We start from the raw sequence: 15,630 nt of genomic DNA on the forward strand, positions 1-15,630 counted from the left end.
TTTGATGGCATTATTGGGAGGTAATAAAAATAGGAGATGGGGCCTAATTGAAGGGAATGGGTCTTACTAGTAAGACGTTGGTGATTCATGCTCTCCCTCCCCCTCTCCCCATCTCTCCCCATCTCTCCCCATTCTGGTTGTCACGAGGTGAGCACCCTTCTTCTGCCATGCCTTTCTTTTTTCTTTTTTGAGACAAGCTCTCACTGCATAGTTCAGGTTGGCCTTTAACTCATGGTGATCTGAGTGCTGGGATTACAGGTGTGTGCCACCATGCCCAGCAGCCATGCTTTTCTGCCATGATGTTTATGCCGTGTCACAAGCCTAATAGTAGTGGAACCAGTCTACCATGGACTGAAACCTCTGAAACTGTGAGTCAAAATAATTTTACCTTTCTTCCTTTACTTGTTTAGATATTTTGTTGCAACAATGAAAAGCTAACACACAGCTGGACCATATTGAATCCCCACCAACAGTGCAGGAGTGTTATGAATTCCTTCATATTGTTGTCAACACTTGAAATTACCTTTTTAATTATATGCTGTGGATCTTGAGTGAATTATATAAAATTCACAGGCATGACTGGAATATTAGTAAAATCATTAATAGATATTAATTTAGGATTTTCTTGGTAATATATTGTGATGTTTTGTTTGTTTAGTACTACACGAAGTAACTTATTTAAAATCATCTCATTGTTGGTCAAAATAAAGTGGAAATAAGAAGTGGACTTCATTATGTATCGTTAAGGCAGGTGATTTTCTAGGCGTTCATTAACCTTGAAACATTAACCTTCCAACCCTTCCAAGCTTTTTTTGTTTTTAAATTTAGTTTTATATGGGCTTCTTTTTTTTTTTTTTTTTTTTGGTACCAAGGATTGAACTCGGGACCTTGTGCTTGCAAGGCAGGTGGTGGAACCACTGAGTTAAATCCCTGGCCCTTTATATGGGCTTCTTTCATGAGCTAAAGGGATGGTGTCAACATTTGTTTTTTAACCTCAGTTTTCATGAATTTATAATTTATCCACAAAACTGTCTTCAGGCTTGTAACAAGTATTTTGATAAGGCCTAAAAATGCATTTGAGCACACGTACTAGAAACATGTTTCATTTTGTTTTTGCAAACTCTACTTTTTTATTTTTTATTTCTTTTGGTACCAGGGATCGAACTTGGGACCTTGCGCTTGCAAGGCAGGTGGTGGAACCACTGAGCTAAATCCCTGGCCCAAACGCTATTTTTTTAAAAAACAAGAAACTTGATTGATGTCCATTTGGTTTTTTCTTTTTTTAAAATCGATCAATCATTCATTCATTCATTCATTCATTCATTTATTTATTTATTTATTTATTTATTTATTTATTTGAGACAGTGTCTTATTGTGTAGTTCAGGCTGGCCTTGAATGCACTGTGTAGCCCAGACTGGCCTTGAATTCTCAGTGATTCTCCTGCCTGATCCTTCCGAGCCCTGATTATAGGCATACACCACCATACCCGGCATGGTTTTTTGCTTTAAAAAAATCATTAGTAGCAAGAGACAGGGTTAACAGTTTACATGCTGATATAGAAAATGAAGATTTCGCTGGGCACAGTGGTGCAGGCCTGTAACCCTAGCTACTTGGGAAGCAGTAGCAAGAGGATTACAAGTTCTAGATTAGCCTGTGTTAACTCTGAAACCTTGACTCCAAATTTAGAAAAGAGTAAAAAGAAAATGCTGGGGATGTAGCTCAGTGGTAGAACCCTAGTACCATCGGAAGGGAGGAAAGGAGGGAAGGAGGGAGGGAGGGGCAAGCCTTAGAAAATGGCCACAGGAGATGATTCATTTACTTTGTTTCAAGTAATTATAGGAATGCCAGACAAGTTCAGTGTTGAAGAATTAATATATCTACAGTCAGTGATATAATTTGAATGTATTCCCTCTAAAATTTAGGTGCTGCCAGTGTAATGGTATCAAGAGGTGAGGCTTTTAAGAGGTGACTGGGTCAAGAGAGCTGCTATCCTTGTGAATTGAATTAGGTGTTTTATAAAAGGACTTGACAGGATTTGGTCCTTTTTCTGTTTTTCTGCTATGTGAAGACACAGTGTTCCTTCTTAACCTCATCTTCCACCATGTGATGACATAGGCTTCCTCCCCTCCAGAGGACACAGTGTTCAAGGAACTGTCTCAGAATCAGACCATCCTCAGACACCTCGCCTGCCAGTACAGTGATCTTGCCCTTTCCAGTTTCAGTATTATGGTATAGCAGTATGTATGGACTAAGTCAGTAAAGCTGAATGGTTAGGAACACATATTTTGAACCAGATCTCCTTTGTCCCGATCCTGGCTTTGCTTCATGAAATTTATGTGATTTTTGGTTTCTTCATCTGTAAGAGAATAATAGCAGGTACTTCATGAAATTGTGCATTAGTTTGTTAGAGCTGCCATCACAAATACTATATAGGCTGGATGGACTAAGTAACAAATTTATCTTCTCCCAGTTCTGGAGGGGGAGGTCCAAGATCAGGGTATGAGCAGGTTTGATGCCTCCTGAAGCCTCTTGTTAGTTTGTTGTCTTATTACTTTGTCTTCATGTGGTCCTGGTGTATTCACTCGTATGATCTATATCTCCCCCGCTTCATGTCTCTCTCTGTTTCTCTCTCTCTTTGTCTCTCTCTCTCTCTTTCTCCCTTACCCCCGCCCATCCTTCTCTTATTTTTCCTTGTGCTAAGGATTGAACCTTGAACCGAGGACTTCACAATGAGCTATATCCCCAGCCTTTTTAAAATTTTGAGACAGGATCTCTCACTGAATTGCTCGCACTGGGCTTGTACTTGTGATCCTCCTGCCTCAGCCTCACAGAGTGCTGAGACTACAAGCTTGTGACACCTGGCTTGATAGCCTCTTATGAAGACACTACACATAATGACTCGGAGCCTACCCAAATGATCCCTTTGTAACTTATTACCTCTTTAAATTCTGGTGTCCAAGTACATTCTGAGATACTGGGACTTAGGGCTTTTTTTTTTTTTTTTTAAAGATAGGTTCACACTTTATTTCTCCAGCAACGTATTTACAGCAGAGTGTAAATTAGAGGCCTGCTTGCACACCAAACCCAGGTCCTTTAAGGTGGTTCAGTCAACGAGGTGAGACCTCCAGCTGGCTCACAACAGAAACGCCCACTCCTTGGCCCAGGTTTTGGGATTTTGCCAGCTTTCAGCTCATCAATAATTTCTTCAATATCCTTAGATGTCAGATCCTCATAGTAGTTGTCATTTATTTGAACCATTGGTGCTTTTACGCAGGCCCCTAAACATTCCACTTCTATTAGAGTGAAAAGTTTGTCAGGTGTAGTCTCCCCAACCTTTATTCTAAGCTTTTTCTGAATGGCCTCCAGGATGCTGTTAGAGTCTCAGAGCATGCAAGGTGTTGTAGTGCAGACCTGAATGTGGTACTTCCCAATTGGCTTTCAGTTGTACATTGTATAAGAAGTCGCTACTTCATATACTCTTATTGGAGGTACTTGTAAAATTTCTACAACCTTGTTCATAGCAGAGATGGGCAACCACCCACTCTGCCTTTGGGCTAAGTCCAGGACTGGAAGCACAGCTGCTGCTTTATGCCCTTCTGGATAGTTTCTTACAACTGCCTCTATCCTTATAGTTTTCTGGTGTGAAATCATTTATTTATTTATTTATTTAGGTACTGGGTATCGAACTCGGGACCTTGTGATTGCGAGGCAGGCGGCAGAACCACTGAGCTAAATCCCCGGCCCCTCTGGTGTGAAATCAAATGGAGTATCCGGATTATTCTCAGGGGTATCTCTGTTCACAAACAGGGCTCCTCTGGCACCATTCTGCATAGCCGTTTTATGCAAATTCCTTATCTGTCTTCCCTGCGGGGCGGTGAGGCGGCTGCTTGAGCCCGCAGCGCCAAGGAGAACATGGCAGCTGAGCCGTCACCCTTTCCAGGCCACGTAGGCCCAGGCCTGGGAATTAGGGCTTTAACACATGAACTTTGGAGGGATGTAATTCAGCTCATATAAGGTTATTATGAGGATTAAATGTGCTATTTTCTTGGCCCATGTAGAAAGTACAAACTAAGGATTGGTTCTCATTATTACCACTTTTCAATTCCAAGTAAATAAATAACACATAAAATAGCAAAAACTATTTTAAAATAATTATAGATTCATAGGAAGTTGCACAAAAAATATACAGGGAGGTTTTATCCATGTACTCTTCATCTTTCCTTTAGTGTGGGCATCTTCTGTAATTACAGTAGAATATTAAAAGGAGGAAATTGGTGTTGATAAAATCCACAGTGTTTTTTGTTGTTTTGTTTTTGCCATGCTGGGGTTGAACTCAACAACCTTGTGCATGCAGAGCACTCATTCTACCACTAAGCTGCACACCCCAGCCCAATATACAGAATTTATACCGATTACAGATCATTTGTGTGTGGGAATGTGTGTGCAGAAGCCTGTATTTTAAACAATTTTATGACTTTGGTAGCTTCTCTAAACCACCACCACAAACTACAGAACTACTCAACACCACAGGGCTATTTCCTGCTATTACTTACTAGCTACACCCATTCCCTCTCCCTCAAAACCCTAATCTCTAACAAGTAATGTTTTCCTTTTCTATAACTTCATTATTTCAAGAGTGACTTATAACCAAATTATGCAGCCTTTTTTCTTTCTTTTTGCAATACTGGAGATTGAACCCAGGATCTTCACACATTCCTTTTTTATTGTTATATCACTCAGCAGGGCTTGAATTTGTGATCCTTCTGCCTCAGCCTCCTAGAGTGAGGGAATCACAGGATGCCAACATTCCTGGCTTTTTGTTTTGTTTTGAGGCAGTCTTACTATGTAGCCCAAACTGGACATAAAATCTTACAGTCCATCTGCATAGCCTTCTAATGCCGAGGTTACAGGCATAAGTGACTGTACCCAGTGAGTATACAACCTTTTGCAATTGACCTCCTTTTTTTTTTTTTTCCATGCTGAGGATGAAATCCTAGACCTCTGGAATGGACTGGGAAGTAGGTAGTTCTGTTTTCTGTTTCTGGCCTTGATTCCTTCTGCAAATTTTAGTAGGTCATTTGATGTTTCAGTATCAGAATATTCATCTTTGTTGTCAAAATATTTTAAGTCTGACTATCTCATAGAACAGACACTATAACAATGATCGGAAAGAGTTCCATTGAACCCATCTGCAATTTTGCGTATTCCAGAAGAGTCTGAATAACAGAAAGGCATAAAGTCTTTTTCTTTTGTTTTTTTCCGGATACTTATTCATATCTTTTCAATTTGATATAATTCTTTTGGGAGGGGTACCAGGGAACGAACTCAGGACCTTGCGCTTGTGAGGCAGGCATCAATTTGATATATTTCTTAATACTGCAGTGAAGAAAAATTAGTTACAAGGAACCTTTCATGGCTAGTTAAAAAAAAACAACCCTCATTTTTACTGATGAGGAAAGAGACTGAGTAAAAGTCAAATCAACTAAGTGGCTGAAGCAAGGATTAAAATACATGTCTTCTGATTCCTAGGCCTTGAATAACTAACTGTATGTGAGTAAATCTTTATTGCTAAGCGCTGCCATCAGCAAGTTGCATCTTGTTTGTACTTCTTACTCCCAGTTCTTAGTCACCAGTTGGAAGGAGAGGAAGGTAATCATTGGTCCTCTAGCCCAGCTGGCCTAGTGCAGGGCAGGTCTAAGTTGTGGTGCTTAAGATGTTGGGGCCTTCTCCCTCCCCTGCACCTCGTGCCCTGCCCATCAGGGCCCAGGCCCAGGCTTTGAGCTGTTCTTGCCACTTTTTTTTTTTTAGCCACTTCTGAAGCAGTTCCAGAAGTCTTCTTTCATGAGTGTCTTTAGTTGTACTTTATAGTTGCCTCAGTGTTGTGAATCGATTTGAAACACTTTTCATGGCCATTTTGACTTCAGGAAAGAGCACAGTGCCAGATCCAGTGAACAAGGTAGATGAGGAGATGCCACACTGTTTTTATGAGCCTACCTTTCTGTTGAACAACACTGAGGAGCAGCATTTACCATATTTTTGTTCACACCACATAAAGACACCAAAGACTTCCAAACTGTGTCAGAAAGTGCCAAGAATGATGAGATAAGTTTGAAGTGAGGGAGTATTTTGAGGGGAATTAATGATAATGTGTTTTTTACTGTAATAAATTTATAAAAATTTAAACATTCACTGCATATTTTGATCATCCCCAGTATGTGGTTTCCAGGCTTTTTTGAGTTGAGGTCTTGCTATGTAGTTTAGGTGAGCCTTATACTTTATAGTACACACTGTGTAGCCCAGGCTGGGCTTGAACTTGGAGCAATCCTCCTGCCTCACATATAGCACCATTTTGAAAAACCTTTTATTTTTAATTTATATAATTATATGATTAATTGAATTGCTTTTGCACCTTTGTCAGAAAGCAGTTGGGCATGTTTTTTGTTTGATTTTTTTGGGACAGAGTCTTGCTGTGTTATCTAGACTTGCTTTGAACTCAGCATGTAGCCCAGCCTGACCTTGAGCTCATGACCCCCCTGCCTCAGGTTCCCAAGTACTGGAATTACAGGTGTGCACCACCACACTTGGCTTCCTGCTTTTTAATTTTATAAACAATGCAGTTTCAAAAATATTGTAATTGCGGGGCTGGGGATTTAGCTTAGTGGTCCTGGCGCCTGCAAGCGCAAGGTCCCGAGTTCAACCCCGGTACCAAAAAAAATATTGTAATTGGGATAAAATAGATATAACATACAATTTACTTTCAATCATTTAAAAGAGTACAGTATAAATACATTCACATTATTTTTCACTGAATCTCCAGAACATTTTTCATCTTGCAAAACTGAAACTTATACCCATTAAGCAACTGTCCACTCCCCTCCTGAAGCCACCATTATACTTTCTTTTCTTTTCTCCTCACCCTGTTTTTTTGGTACTGGGGATTGAACCCAGGCCCTTGTACCTGCTAGACAAGCACTCTACCACTACGTTAAGCCCTCCAGCTCCTTTTTTTGTTTTGAGGCAGGGTCTTACTAAGTTAGCCAGGTTGGCCTCAAACTTGAGATCCTCCTGCCTCAGCCTCTGGAGAAGCTAGGATTATGGGTGTGTGCCACAACCCTTGGCTATCTTTCTTACTCTGAAATTGATTACTCAGAGTTACCTCACTTAAATGGAGTCATATAGTACTTGTCTTTTTGTGAGTGCCTAATTTTATTTGATGTAATGTTCTCAAGGTTTATCCATGTTGTAGAACAGTGGTGGTGAATCTGTGGCACATGTGCTGCAGCAGGCACTCAGCCTTCTCTGTCAGCATGTGAGCCAAGTCACCCCAGCAGCCAAGCATCACATAATGATTGTTTTTTATAAACTAAAACCTCAGCATTCAGGTTTAATTGCAATGTTGGCACTTGGCAATAAATAGGTGGGTTTGGGGGTTGCAGTTTTCACCATCGCTGTTAGAATATCAGAATTTCCTTCCTTCTTAAGGCTAAATAATATATCATTGTATGTTTATACTGTATTTGGTTTATGGATTTATCCAATGAATAGCTATTTGAGTTTCTTCTACCTTTGGGCTATTGTGAATAATGCTGTTAAGAACATAGTTATACAATATCTCTTCTAAGACGCTGCTTTCAGTTCTTTTGGGTTATATACCCAGAAGTGGAATTTCTGCATCATGCAGTAATTCTGTTTTAAATATTTGAGGAACTGCTATATTGTTTTCTATACTGGCTACACCATTTTACATTTCTATCAGTGATGGACAAGGGTTCTAAGACCTTCCCCAATGCTGTTATTTTCTGGGGTGATTTTTATTTTGTTTTGCTAGTGACCATCTTAATGGATGTAAGGCGGCATCTTAGTGTTGTTTTGTTACGTTTCCCTAATAGTTAGTGATGTTGAGCATCTTTTTTTTTTTTTTTTTTAACTTTTTTTTTCGGTACCAGGGATCAAACTCAGGACCTTGTGCTTGTGAGGCAGGTGTGGCACCCCTGAGCTAAATCCCTGGCCCCTTTTTTTGATTTTTTTAAAACAGGGTCTCACTTTGTAGTGTAGGCTGGCCTTGAAGTCCCAGTGACCCTCCTGCCTCCGTCTCATGAGTGCTGGGATTACAGGTTTGTGCCACCACACCCAGCTTGAACATCTTTTAATATGTTTGTTGACCATTTATATATCTTCTGTGGAGAAATGTTTAAGACTTTTGCTCATTTTTTTTTTTAAATTTTATTTTTATTTATTTATTTATTTGGTACCGGGGATCGAACTCGGGTCCTTGTGCTTGCACAGCAGGTGACGAAACCACTGAGCTAAATCCCCGGCCCTTTGCTCATTTTAAAATTGCATTCTTTGCATTGTTGTTGCGTTGTAGCCATTACTCATACATTTGAAATATTAACCCCTTCTTTGGTATATGAGTGCAAATATTTTTGCCCACTTGGTAGGTTGTCTTTTTACTCTTGATTTGCCCTTTGACACATACAGGTTTTTAATTTAACCCAGTTTATTTTTGTTGTTTGTTTTTGGTGTCATATCCAAGAAGTGATTGCCAGATCCAATGTTATAAAGCTTTCCTCCCATATTTTCTTCTTACAACTTTATAGTTCTAGCGTTTTTATTAGGGCTTTGATCTGTTTTGAGTTAATTATTGTATAAAGGTCCTGCCTAATTCAATTGTATATTGATGTCCAGTTTCTCCAGCACCATTTGTTTAAAAGGCTGCCCCTTTGCATTGAAAAGTCTTGGCATCTTGTCAAAAATCATTTGACTGGGCTGGGAATGTACCTCACTGGTACAGCGCCAGCCTGGCAAGCGCAGGGTCCTGAGTTCAATCCCTGGTACCAAAAACAAAACAAAAAAAAATCATTTGACCATTTATATGAGGGTTTATTTTTGGGCTTGCTATTTTTTTCCATTGTTCTTATATATGTCTTTATGCTAGTATCATATTATTTTGATAGTTTTAGTTTAGTAATAAGTTTAAGTTTAGTAATAGGCTAGTCTCAAGTTCCTGGGTTCAAGTGATCCTCCTGCCTCAACCTTCCAGCTAGCTGAAACTACATATGCACAACATTGCACCCGACTTTGTAGTAAATTTTGATATTGGGAAGTATGAGATTGCTAACACTGACCTTTTTCAAGATTGTTTTGGCTATTCAGAATCTTTTTTTTTTTTTTTTTTTGAGACAGGGTCTTGGTATGTAGTTCAGGCTGGCCTTAAAGGCCTTGAACTCACAGTGTAGCCCGGGCTGGCCTCAAACTCATGGTGATCCTCCTGCCTCCGCCTCCAGAGTGCTAGGATTACAGGTGTGCACCACCACACCTGGCCCTATTCAAGATCTTAATATCATTTCTTTTTTTTGGTACTGGGGATTGAACTCAGGTCCTTGCGCTTGCGCAGCAGGTGGTAAAACCACTGAGCTAAATCCCCAGACATTAATATTATTTCTAAAGGTAAAGCACTATAGAGAAGGTACCGTGAAAATGAAGAACAAAACAGTATTCTCTATGACCGATATTCTTTAATGTTGTTTGTACAGTATATACAATAAAATGTGAAAAAATAAGATTCAAATTATGGAAAGGAAGATAATACACTACTCCTTCTTCCTGCCCTCATGCTGCGGATTAAACCCATGGGAGCACTGAGCTACATCCCTAGCTCTTTTATTTTTTTCCCCAATTTTGACACAGGGTCTGGCTAAGTTCCCTAGGCTGATCTCTAACTTGCAACCTTCCTGTTTCAGCCTCTCAAGTTGCTATAATTATAGACATGTGCCACCATGCCTGGCTGCAAATGTTATGATTTTGTACATAAGTACTAAATCTAGAGGAAAAAATTCTGAAATGATTAGAAAGAACACTTTAGTAAAGTGACTCACAAAATATGAAAATTATGTAATTCTTGTTTATTAACAGTATCATTAAATAGAAAAAATTGCCAATTATTACAGCTTTTCACACTTGAAGATGATACCTTACCTGATAAATGATAGTTAAACCTTGACAGGGTACAGGCTTTTATGCCTTGGAGATTAATTCACACTTGGAGATGGTAATTAAGGTCATAGTTCTGAACTGGAACAGTAGACAGCTGAGAATTGGAAAAGGGCCAACCTGTCTGAGATCTAGGACTAATCAGATAGCTCACCAGTGCAAGCAAGGCATAGGACAGAATCAAGCCACTTGCTTTGTGTCTTGGCTGTTAAGCTACGTAGAAAAATTGAAACTCCGATCTTGTGTGGAAATCCTAGGCATGAAAACCAACGTATAAGTACTTTTGGAAATGTATGTTACAGGGCACTGATGGAGGCCTTTTAAGGCCTTTTCCTTAACTTAGGAGATCTGGAGGACAATAGCTAAATGTGAACTCAGAAAAACTTACGGAGCACCTTAGTAAAAAAGTTGGAGCAAGGGCTGGGGATTTAGCTCAGTGGTTCCAGCACCTGCCTTACAAGCACAAGGTCCCTAGTTCGATCCCTGGTACCAAAAAAAAAAAAAAAGATGGAGCAAAAGGAGAATTTACATTTGAAGAACTGATAGTAGACCAGTCTGAAAAGGACTTATTTAATCACCCTTGATATTTAATATTGAGACAAACAATACTTTTATTTAGTAAACAATCCATAGACTGTTTCTGGTTTTGTTCCAGTAATGTCCTCTATAGACGGTTGTTTTCTTCCCACCCTTTACAGTGCTGGAAATTGAACACAGGGCTTTGCATATGCTAGGCAAACACTCTGCCACTAAGCTATACCCCCAGTACACCCACTCTTGCCTGCCTGCTTGGCTTCCTGCCTTCCTTTCCCTTTTTTTGAGACAGTCTCCCTTGGCTGGCCTCAAAGTTGTGATCCTTTTGCCTCAGCCTCCTGAGCCTCAGCTGGCATTACAGACCTGTGCCACCACACCCAACTTACTTTGTTTTTACATTCAGGACCAAATCAAGGTTCATGCATTGAATTTAGCATATCCTTTTAGCCTCCCTTAATCTAGTTTAATTTTCTTTTCTTTTTTCCCCACACATTTTTGTTTAAGTACTGTGACATTTTTTGTTTTTGAGGCAGGGTTTCATTATATAGTGCAAGCTGGTGGCCTTGAACTCACTATGTGGCCCAGGCTGGCCTTGAACTCTCAGTGATCCTCCTGCCTCAGCCTCCCAAGGGCTGGGATTTCAGATGTGCGTGACATTTTTGACACTTAAATATTCATTTTGCCTATAAGCCCTCGTACTAATAAACTTTATTTTAAATATTAGTATGACCTTGGGCTGGGGATTTAGCCCAGTGGTTCCGCTGCTTGCCTCACAAGCGCAAGGACCCGAGTTCGATCCCCAGTACCAAAAAAAAAAAATTATTAGTACGTATTTGCCATACAAAGTACTCAGATACAGCACAGAGAATTTTTACCTGTGCAAGATATAGATTAATTCTTTTTTTCCCATTTTCCTCCCCTTCCTGCAATCCTTCTTCCTCTCCCCATTTACAGAAGCTTTGTTTCCATTTTTTCCTTCCATTCTTTGTTTTATAATCCCTTTTCCCTTCTTTCCCTTCCCCTTTCTCCCTTCCTTGTTCTCATTCCCTTTTGAACATGTTCTTTTGAACATGTTTACCCTTAGTTTCCTACACAAGAGAAACAATGCAATATTTAAACTTATTTATTTCACTTAAAATTATATACTGAGGTATATTCATTTACCTACAGATGACTCAAGTTTATACTTTATGACAGAGTAGTACTCCATTGTATATAAATATCACATTTTCTTTATCCATTCATCTGTTGATGGGGATATGGGCTGTTTCCAAGATTTGGCTGTTACAAACTGTACTGCTATAAACATGGGTATGCATATATCATTGTGATATGATGCTTTTAACTCTTTTGGGAAGATGTCTAGAAGGGGACTAGCTGTGTCAAATGGACCAGCTAATTTTAGTTTTTTGAGGAATCTCCATATTGAGTTCCATATTGATTGTACCAATTTCTGCTCCCACCAACAGTGGAAAAGGGTTCCTTTTCCCATACAGCCCTGCCAACATTTGCTATTGGTTGACATCTTGATGATAGCCATTCTTTCTGGAATGAGATGGAATTTCAGTATTGTTTTAATTTGCATTTCTCAAATGACCAGTGATGTTGGACGTATTTTCATATATTTATTTGCTGTTTGTGCTTCATCTGAGAAGCATCTATTCATTTCAGATGCTCACTTTTGGATTGAGTTTTTGAATTTGGGGTGTCTGACTTTTTGAGTTCTTTTTATATTCTAGATGTTTGTCCTTTGAGGAACAGCTGGCAATTCTTTTTCCCCATTCTGTGGATTGTTTCTTCATTCTGCTGGTGCTTTCTTTTGCTGTGTAAAAGCTTTCTAATTTGATATGATCCCACGTGTTGATTCTGTGTAATAGTTCCTGTGCAATCAGGGTTTTGTTCATAAAGTCTTTGCCGGGCTGGCGATTTAGCTCAGTGGCACTGCGCCTGCCTCACAAGCCGCAAGGTTCTGAGTTCATTCCTGGTACCACAAACAAACAGATAAGGCCTTTGCCTACACCTATGTCTTCAAGAGTTCTACCTATTCTGTCTTCCAGCAGATTAAGTGTTTCTGCTTTTCTGTTTTGATCTTTGATCAATTTTGATTTTAGTTTAGTGCATGGTGAGAGATACGGGTGTCTAGGTTCAATCTTTGGCATGTGGAAAGGCAGTTTTCCCAGCACCATTTATTAAAGAGGCTATCTTTCTTCCAGTGAAGGTGGTTGGGCTCTTTGTCAAAAATACAGTGGCTAGGGCTGGGAATTTAGCTCAGTGGTTCCAGCGCCTACCTCGAAAGCGCAAGGTCCCGAGTTCAATCCGCAGTACCAAAAAAAAAAAAATACAGTGGCTGAGTGTGCTTGGAGTTGTTCTGCATTTTCTAGTCTATTCCACTGATCCTTGGGTCTGGTTTCGTTTCAAGTTTTTTTTCCCATTACTATGCTTTTTTAAAATCACGGTAGCTTTGAAGTATAACTTCAAATTGAGGACTGTGATGCTCCCTGCCTTCCCCTTGTTGCGCAGAATTGCTGTTGCTATTCTGGGTCTCTTCTAGTTCCATATGAATTTAGGATTGTTTTTTCTTGTTCTGTGGTATATGGTATTGGTGTTTTGATAAGAATTACATTAAATCTGTGTAACAGTTTTAGAAGTATGACCATTTTCACTATATTGGTTCTGCCTATCTAAGAACAAAGGATGTCTTTCCATTTTCTGATATCTTCTTCGATATTGTCATTGTTTTTTGGTTTTTTGAGGCAGGGTCTTGCTGTGTAGTTGAAGCTGTCCTTGACTTGTGGCAGTCCTCCTACCTCAGTCTCCGAGTGCTGGGATTTTAGGTATGTGTCACCACACCCGGCTTATAGTTTCGGTGTAAAAGTCTTTCACTTCCTTTGTTAGATTGATTCCTAAGTATTTCATTTTTCTTGATGCTATTGTGAAAGGTGTTGTTTCCCTAATTCCTCTCTCATGAGTTTGTTATTCATGTACAGGAATGCTACTGATTTTTTTTTTTTAATGCTACTGATTTTTGAGTGTTGACTTTGTATCCTGCTATGCTACCGAATTTGGTTATTAATTCTAGGAGTCTTTTGGTGAGGTTTTTGGTGTCTTCTGTGTAGAGTATCATGTTATCTTCAAATAATGATAGCTTCCTTCCCTATCCATATTCCTTTTATTTCTTTCTCATATCTAATTGGTCTGGCTAATGTTTCCAGAACCATATTGAACAGCCGTGGTGGTAGTAGGCTTTCTTGTCTTGTTCCTGATTTTAGAGTGAAAGCTTACAGGTTTTGACCATTATGACGTTGGCTACTGGTTTGTCATAGATGGCCTTTTTTGCTACCGGGTTATTGAACTCAGGACCTTGCACTTGCCAGGCAGGCGCCAGGCGCGGTGCCATTGAGCTAAATCCCCGGCCCTAGAAGTCTTTTATCAGATTGAGATAAAGACCTTATATTCCAATTTTCTGTAGGGTTTTTATCATGAATGGGTGTTGGACTTTATGAAATGCTTTTTCTGCATCTATTAGATGATCATGTGGTTTTTGTCCTTGGTGCTATTATATGGTGTATTACATTTATTGATTGGTGTATGTTGATCTATCCCTGCATCCCTGGGATGAGTCCTGCTTGGTCATAGTGTATAATCTTTTTTAATTGAGTTCATTGGTATATTTTAGGTATACCTTATGATCATATCCATCATTGGGAATTTGTACCTTGGTTCTTATTTTTTTCCCCATTCCTCTGCCCTCCCTTCAACCCCTCCCCCCCATATATATATATATATATATTTATATATATATATATGCTTTGTTTCCATTTTTTCCTTTTCTCCCACGCCCTCCCCCCAGTTCCCCTTTCCCTTTGAACATTTTCTTTCTATTTCACAGTATCTATTATACATTTTCGTCCTCGTTTACACGTTAAGTCTCTCACATCAGAGAAACAGTTCAGTATTTACACACTTAGGAATACGACTTCAAGTTGCATTCATTTAGCTTTATAAATGTCTCAAATTTATTTTTATGGGTGAGTATTACTCCATTTAAAAAAAAAAAAAAACCCAACCCAGATCTTCTTTATCCACTTACCAGTTGATGGACATTTGGGCTTTTCCCAAGATTTAGCTGTTACAAACTGTGCCATTATAAACATGGATATGGTGTATAATATTGATGATTTGCTACATTCTGTTTCCTAGTATCTTACTGAGGATTTTTATTTTTGCACCTATGTTCATTAAGAAAATTGGCCTGTAGTTTTCTTTTTTGGTTGGATCCTTCTCTGGTTTTGATTATCAGCATAATACTCACTTCCAGGAATGACTTTAGGGGTATTGCTTCCTTTTAGTTTTATTAAAGAATTTGAGGAGTAGCGGCATTACATCTTCTCTAAAGTTCTTGTAGAATTCAGCAGTGTATCCATGAGGACCTGGGCTTTTCTTTGTTGGTAGTTTTGTTCATTACTTAAGTTTCATTGACTGATATTGGATTATTTATAATTTTTATATCTTCTTAATTCAGCTTTGGTAATTCATATGTTTCTAGGAATCTGTCCACTTCTTCTGAATTTTCTATCTTATTAGAGTACAGGTTTTTAAAGTAGATTCTAATGATCTTCTGATTTCTGCAGGATCGGTTGTAATTTCACCCTTATAATTCCAAATTGCCTGAATGAGTCTTTTCTTTCCTTCTTTTGATAAGGTTGGCTAAGAGTTTGTCTATTTTATTTAATCTTTCAAAGAACGAATGTTTTGATTCATTAATTCTTTGTATTGTTTTCTTAGTCTCAATTGTATTAATTTCTGCTCTGATCTTTATATTTTCCTTCCTTGTACAAGCTTTGGGTTTAACTTGCTCTTCTTTTTCTACAAACTTGTGGTTCAATATTAGATTATTTATTTAATCACTCTTTCTGAATGGCAAAATGGATCAAGAAACAAGATCCAACAATATGCTGCATACAAGAAACACATTTAGCTCAAAAAGAAACTCACATATGCAGCATATTGTTGGGTCTTGTTTCTTGGTCCATTCTGCTAATCTATTTCTTTTGATTGGTAAATGGAAACCATTCACATTGTTGCTTATAACTGATTGGCAT

General features: G+C 38.9%; 1 protein-coding gene and 1 pseudogene across 6 annotated transcripts in view; one reads left to right on the forward strand and one right to left on the reverse strand.

Annotated features, from left to right (window-relative positions):
- Tlk2 (tousled like kinase 2) overlaps positions 1 to 15,630 on the forward strand; it is a 127,296-nt gene that overhangs the window by 23,559 nt on the left and 88,107 nt on the right. The window lies entirely within an intron of this gene.
- LOC101696981 (NADH dehydrogenase [ubiquinone] flavoprotein 2, mitochondrial pseudogene) lies at positions 3,047 to 3,535 on the reverse strand (annotated as a pseudogene).

This window comes from Heterocephalus glaber, unplaced genomic scaffold (genome assembly GCF_053883595.1).
Source record: "Heterocephalus glaber isolate CG9 unplaced genomic scaffold, H.glaber_assembly_v1.0 deba00001124, whole genome shotgun sequence".
Classification (NCBI taxonomy): Eukaryota; Metazoa; Chordata; class Mammalia; order Rodentia; family Bathyergidae; genus Heterocephalus; species Heterocephalus glaber.